Below are 7,395 nucleotides of genomic sequence, written 5' to 3' on the forward strand. Positions count from 1 at the left end.
TTACAGGTGTGAGCCAACGTGCCCGACCACACAAATTTTACCATTTCAGGGAAGAGATTATCCCCACAGAGACTCAGCTGTAGAGTTGGGGTAAGCATTCACTTTCCCCCTATTTTCCTCAATAACCATCCCATTCATGACTGTAACATGGGAAAATACTTACCTCCTTAAAAGTAGAATATCAAATGTAATTATTTGATAAACACTTCTGTAATGAGCAAGTCAAGAGTGTCACTTGTTAGACATTGTGTGGACAAGAAGATTCAAAGAGGAGTGATGTATCTTGAAAGAACTCACCATCTATGGGTTACAACACCTCTAAGAATCTAATAAAAAGCAGTTACTGGTAAGTACTGTGAGTCACAAAAACACTCTACCTTTTCTTTCCTTTTTCTTCTTTTTTTTTGAGGCGGAGTCTCACTCTGTCGCCCAGACTGGAGTGCAGTGGCCGGATCTCAGCTCACTTCAAGCTCCACCTCCCGGGTTTACGCCATTCTCCTGCCTCAGCCTCCTGAGTAGCTGGGACTACAGGTGCCCGCCACCTCGCCCGGCTAGTTTTTTTTGTTTTTTGTTTTTTGTTTTAGTAGAGACGGGGTTTCACCATGTTAGCCAGGATGGTCTGACCTCGTGATCCGCCCGCCTCGGCCTCCCAAAGTGCTGGGATTACAGGCTTGAGCCACCGCGCCCGGCCCCCTTTTTTTCTTTTTTTTTTGAGATGGAGTCTTGCTCTGTCACCCAGGCTGGAGTGCAGTGGTGCAATCTCAGCTCACTGAAAGCTCCACCTTCCGGGTTCACGCCATTCTCCTGCCTCAGCCTCCCCAGTAGCTGGGACTACAGGTGCCCGCCACCAGGCCCAGCTAATTTTTTGTATTTTTAGTAGAGACAAGGTTTCACCGTGTTAGCCAGGATGGTCTCGATCTCCTGACTTCATGATCCGCCCGCCTCGGCCTCCCAAAGTGCTGGGATTACAGGTGTGAGCCACCGCACCCAGCCTTTTTTATTTTTTATTTTTATTTTTTGAGATAAAGTCTCCCTCTGTTTCCCAGGCTGAAGTGCCGTGGCATGATCTCAGCTCACTGGAGGCTCCGTCTTCCTGGCTAAAGGAATCCTCCCACCTCCGCCTCCTGAGTAACTGGGACTACAGGTGCATGCCACCACACCTGGCTAATTTTTGTATTTTTAGTGGAGTTGCAGTTTCTGCCCACCTCAGCCTCCCAAAGTGCTGGGGTTATAGTCATGAGCCACCATGTCAGGCTCAAATGCCCAGTCTTGATTCACTCAGATTCCCCCACTTATCTGTTCTCTATTTATCTCTGCTGAAGGTGCACAAGGCCCAGATACATGTGTTAGTCTTATTGTCACCACCAGCAGCATGCATTTAGTTTAGTTGAGATGGTTTTTTATTTTATTTTATTATTATTATTTTTTTGACACAGAGTCTCACTCTATTGCCCAAGCTGGAGTGCAGTGGCTCGATCTCAGCTCACTGCAACCTTTGCGTCCCGGGTTCAAGCGATTCTCCTGCCTCAGCCTCCTAAAGTGCTAGGATTACAGGCATGAGCCACTGCGCCTGGCTGAAAGTTTTTTCAAAAGGAGTTTTTACTGGGAACAGAAAAAGAAACAAAACCAGATACCCAAATCTGCACAAAAGTTTACAATAGAGCATATGAAGTACAGATTCTAGAGCCTAACTTCAATGGCTAAAGAAAGATTTGTTGATTGGGACATTTTGCAGGTCCTTTTGTTTTTGCCTAATCCCTATCTGAGGTAATATTTTTATTTTTTTTTGAGACGGAGTCTCGCTCTGTCACCCAGGCTGGAGTGCTGTGGCTGGATCTCAGCTCACTGCAAGCTCCGCCTCCCAGGTTGACGCCATTCTCCTGCCTCAGCCTCCCGGGTAGCTGGGACTACAGGTGCCGCCACATCGCCTGGCTAGTTTTTTTTGTAGTTTTTAGCAGAGACGGGGTTTCACCATGTTAGCCAGGATGGTCTCGATCTCCTGACCTCGTGATCCGCCTGTCTCGGCCTCCCAAAGTGCTGGGATTACAGGCTTGAGCCACCGCGCCCGGCTATCTGAGGTAATACTAAGCAAAGATGCCCAGAGGAATAGTTCATGGTAGTTTTTGTTGTTGTTGTTGTTGTTGTTTTTGAGACAGAGTCTCATTCTGTCACCCAGGCTAGAGTGCAGTGGCACAATCTCAGCCGGCTGCAGCCTCTGCCTCCCAGGTTCAAGCAATTCTCCTGCCTCAGCCTCCCAAGTAACTGGGACTACAGGCACTCACCACCACACCTGGCTAATTTTTGTCTTCTTATTAGAAATGGGGTTTCACTATGTTGGCCAGGCTGCTCTCAAACTCCTGACCTCTGGTAATCTGCCCTCCTTGGCCTCCCAAAATGCTGGGATTACTGGCATGAGCCACTGTGCCTGGCCATTCATGGTAGTTTTAATTTGGCAAAATGAGTGCTTAACAGTTTTCTCTTTCCTCCTTAAATGCCCATTTTCTCTGTAATATAGATCTCAGTCATTTCTGCTGACCCTGGGCATCACTCTCCTTCCTCTGCGCTGCCTTTCTCTTCTGCTTGAGTCAGATGCATTCTTACCTAGTTTCCAACAGTTTTTCCTTTGGACTCCAAGCTAACACCGACCTGGACATACTCTTTCCCCTCTCCTACAGAGACTTCGTTTAGGATTCCTGAAAGTAACACCGTGGACCCATTTATTTGTCCAATTCAGCTTGCCCAAAGTATGTACCCTATTATCCACTCTTAGATAAGTGTTCTCATAGTTTCACCAGGTGATATTTACTCATCAGATGTATGTGTGACTCACTGTTAAATTTTTTATTCTGTTTTTCTTTTCTTTAAAACTCTCAGCTGGGTGCAGTGGCTCACGCCTGTAATCCCAGCACTTTGGGTGGCCGAGGTGGGCAGATCACAAGGTCAGGAGTTTGAGAGCAGCCTGGCCAATATGACGAAACCCATCTCTACTAAAAATACAAAAGTCAGCCGGGCATGGTGATATGTGCCTGTAATCCCAGCTACTCAGGAGGCTGAGGCAGGAGATTTGCTTGAACCCAGGAGGCGGAGGTTTCAGTGAGCTGAGATTGCACCACTGCACTGTAGCCTGGGTGACAGAGTGAGAATCTGTCTCAAAAAAAAAACCTCTAATGATTGCAACCACTATGCTGTATTTTGTTATCTTGGAAACCTCTGATAGTAGAGAAGATTCAAGCACATGCTGATTCTGAATGTTCACCTTTGTTTTCTTTAGTAGACCGTGTCTTAAGAGGAAGTCCTCATTTTTTATCCTTTTTCATTATGTTGTTGTGTACATGAGTTTGATTATTGGCTTCTTTTCAAAACTGGATTAGTGAAATCTAAATTTTATTACCTGTAGAGATTAATAGTCCTCTCACAAATGAAATGACATATTGATCTCCCAAAAGCCTGCCAAGCAGTTACTTACACAGAATGGGTATTATGGCTTGATCGATACTGCATTTTGATTTGGTGCTGATGGTGTCTGTGGTTTTACAGGGCTTCTTATTATGACACCATTTTCATTGAAATGAGAAACGATTTTTTTCTTCTAAGGTTTCTCAGGAAAGAAAAGCTAGTTGAATAATATTTTAAATTAGAAGATGAAGACAAAGGCTGCCAGGAACATTTTTTTCCCCCCAAATAGAAATGAAGGCAGGGAGCCAGGCACGGTTCTTTGTGCCTGTAATCCCAGCTACTTGGGAGGATCTCTTGACCCCAGGAGTCTGAGACTGCAGTGAGCTATAACTACAACACTGCACTCCAACCTGGGCAGCAGAATGAGACCCTGTCTTTTAAAAAAATAAAATAAAAAAAGACATAAAGGCAGTATTGCATAGTGGTTAAGGACATAAATCATGGAGCCAGACTACAGAGCTTAAAATCCCCACTTTAGGCCAGGTGTAGTGGCTCACACCTGTAATCCCAGCACTTTGGGAGGCCAAGGCAGGCAGATCACCTGAGGTCAGGAGTTTGATACCAGCCTGACCAACATAGTGAAACCCCATCGCTACTGAAAATATAAAAATTAGCCAGGTATGGTGGCAAGCACCTGTAGTCTCAGCTACTCGGGAGGCTGAAGCAGGAGAATCGCTTGAACCCAGGAAGCAGAGGTTGCAGTGAGCCGAGATCGTGCCACTACACTCCAGTCTGACTCTGTCTCAAACAAACAAAAAAAAAAACCATAAAAATTCCAGCTTTACTGCTTGCAAACTCTGTGATCTTGGACATATTATTTAACTTTTATAAACTTTAGTTTTCTTTCTCTGTAAAAGGGAACAATGGTACCTAACTCAAGGGGTTGTCATGAGAATCAAGTGAATATATAAAGCACTGAGAACAGTATCTGGCACAATCTATTATCAAGTTCAAATGCAGTCCTTACATAGTCACTTCTCAGATTACTTGGCTGAGTTAGTTCCTTTCTGATAAATAAGGGGGTCCATTAATATTACAAGATTGCTGTTGAGCCATCTATTTTTTCCTTTATTCTTTCTTACATATTTATCACCTTACCTGCTTCTATCAGTAACCAGGAGAGGGATGGCGATACAGCTTGGCGATTAACATCTCAGGAGCACAAGTTGGACCTGCATTCTGCTTTCACCCTAATTCCAGTCTTAGCTCTTCTGCTTCTGCTTTATGACTAGATTATTCCATGGACAGACAGTTTCAGTTGTCAGAAAGAGTTCCTGTTGTTGAGCTGAAGTCTTAGTTTAAGATAAAGTGTTGTTTAGCCCCAGAGGATATCAGGAATTTTAAATGTCATGTATGAATTCTTATCCCAGGAAACCATGGAAGATTGAAATTACCCCTCTCACTTATTCATATGTGTAGCACTGCACATGAACCTGTGAGTTAAATTTGTTTTAATAAGTACTTCTAAGAAAAGATGCTATTTTTGCTGTGTGCAATAATCAGCAATTGACTAAAAGCTGCCACTCGTTAATATTCCAAAACTGTTGTCCTTATATAAATGATCTTGGTTACACTCTACTGAGCATTCTATAACCCTTAGGAGTGTGTGATAGAGCTAGAATGAAATGTCTCAGACTCAGAACAGAGACCATTTGCCTCATTATGGGAGAGAATAGCCACGTGGTGATCCACAGTGGTTAACCAATGAGGAAGCAGCCTAGAGACCCCTCTACGATCATTTTTCTTTGTAGCTTGAGCTTCCTTTGTTTTGTTTCATTCAGAATCCCTGAGACACTGCAAAAAAAAAAAAGTCTTGAAATATCTGCAGTGTGACTCACTCCATTTTATCATAATTCTGCTGTGTGTGTGTGTGTGTGTGTTTTAAAGGGAATGTAAAAATGGATTTATAAATCTTAGCAGGTCTCCGCCCCCAGCTAGTAAGCCTGTGAAATATCAGCATAAAACATGGGGGAAATCAAGCTATTTTCTGGGAGATCAAGAAAGGAGGAGAGAAACTTTTTGATCTACATAGTAATCACTCCCTTCATCCTTTAAGAGTATGCAGCAGGGCATGGTAATGTAATAAAAACAGTCCTTTATTTAGCTAGATTTAGGAGCACCCACCCTTTTGAAAATGGCACGTGAGATATTTGAAAATCGCAAAATGCATGATGACTTCAATGTAACCTGTACCTTAAGTTTGAAAATGTTGCAAAGCCAGTATTGTATGTTCTATAAAGAAAAATAAAATGTCACATATGAGTTCTGCTTTAAACGCCCATGAAGCCCATTCTCTGTAATTTCCATTTTAAATTACTGTGCTAACTTTCTGGTACAGGCAGGGCGCGGTGGCTCACGCCTGTAATCCCAGCATTTTGGCAGGCCAAACCAGGCAGATCACTTGAGATGAGGGGTTTGAGATCAGCCTGGACAACATGGCAAAACCCCGTCTTTACAAAAACACAAAAGTTAGCCAGGTGTGGTGGCACATACTTGTAATCCCAGCTGCTCAGGAGACTGAGGCATGAGAATCGCTTGAAACCAGGAAGCAGAGGTTGTGGTGAGCCAAGATCGTGCCACTGCACTTCAGCCTGGGCAACAGAGCAAGACTCTGTCTCAAAAAAACCAAAACAAACCAAAAAAACCCATAAAAACACACACAAAAAAACTATCAGTACATAAACATATTTTGTTGTAAGAAAATAAAAGTATTCTTACAAGTTAGGTGTTTTTCAGGAACTTAGAGACATCTGATTATATAATAAAAATAATATTAGTTGAAATTTAGTGATGGCACTTAGAAGTAAGCAACATTTCCAGCTCGCTTGCTCTGTGTGTGTGTGTGTGTGTGTGTGTGTGTGTGTGTGTGTGTGTTTAAACCCACTTACATCCAGAGAGATTTCTGGCTTTGGGCTCTGTTTTGAAATCAATACTTTTTTTTTTTTTGAGACGGAGTTTTGCTCTTGTTGCCCAGGGTGGAGTGCAATGGTGTGATCTCGGCTCACTGCAACCTCTGCCTTCTGGGTTCAAGCGATTCTCCTGCCTCAGCCTCCCAAGTAACTGGGATTACAGGTGCCCACCACCACGCCTGGCTAATATTTTTGTATTTTTAGTAGAGATGGAGGTTTCACCATGTTGGCCAGGCTGGTCTCGAACTCCTGACCTCAGGTGATCCACCCACTTTGGCCTCCGAAAGCACTGGGATTATAGGCATAAGCCACCATACCTGGCCAAAATCAATACTATTATTAGATCTGGTTTATGTTGTCCTAATGGGATTCCTTCTTACTGGGATTGACCCAGGGTGGCTATACACAGTGGTCTCAGCTGGAGCAGAAAGTGTATGAGATGTTTGTGATTATATTTTTCTGATAATTCCATAAATTTCCTGCCAGTGGGATTTTTTGTTTGTTTGTTTGTTTGTTTTGAGACAGTCTTTCTCTGTCACCAGGCTGGAGTGCAGTGGTGCAGTCTCGGCTCACTGCAACCTCCGCCTCCCGGGTTCAAGTGATTCTCCTGCCCAGCCTCCCAACTAGCTGTGATTACAGGCATGTGCCACCACGCCCAGCTAAGTTTTGTATTTTTAGTAGAGACAGGGTTTCACCATGTTGGCCAGGATGGTCTCTATCTCTTGACCTTGTGATCTGCCCACCTCGGCCTCCCAAAGTGCTGGGATTACAGGTGTGAGCCACTGCGCCTGGCCAAATTTCCTACCAGTGGGTTTAAAAAATTGAGGTGAAATTTATATAACATAAAATCAATCATTTTAAAGTGAATGATTCAGTGGCACGTGGTACATTCACAATGTTGTGCCACCACCACCTCTATCTAGTTCCAAAACGTTTTCATCACACCAAAATAAAACCCCATATCCATTGAATAGTCATGCCCCATTGCCTCCTCTCTCCAGCCCTGGCAAGTTTTTTTTTCTTTTTCTTT

The sequence above is a fragment of the Trachypithecus francoisi genome, unplaced genomic scaffold (assembly GCF_009764315.1).
Source record: "Trachypithecus francoisi isolate TF-2019V2 unplaced genomic scaffold, Tfra_2.0 Contig01579, whole genome shotgun sequence".
Taxonomy (NCBI): Eukaryota; Metazoa; Chordata; class Mammalia; order Primates; family Cercopithecidae; genus Trachypithecus; species Trachypithecus francoisi.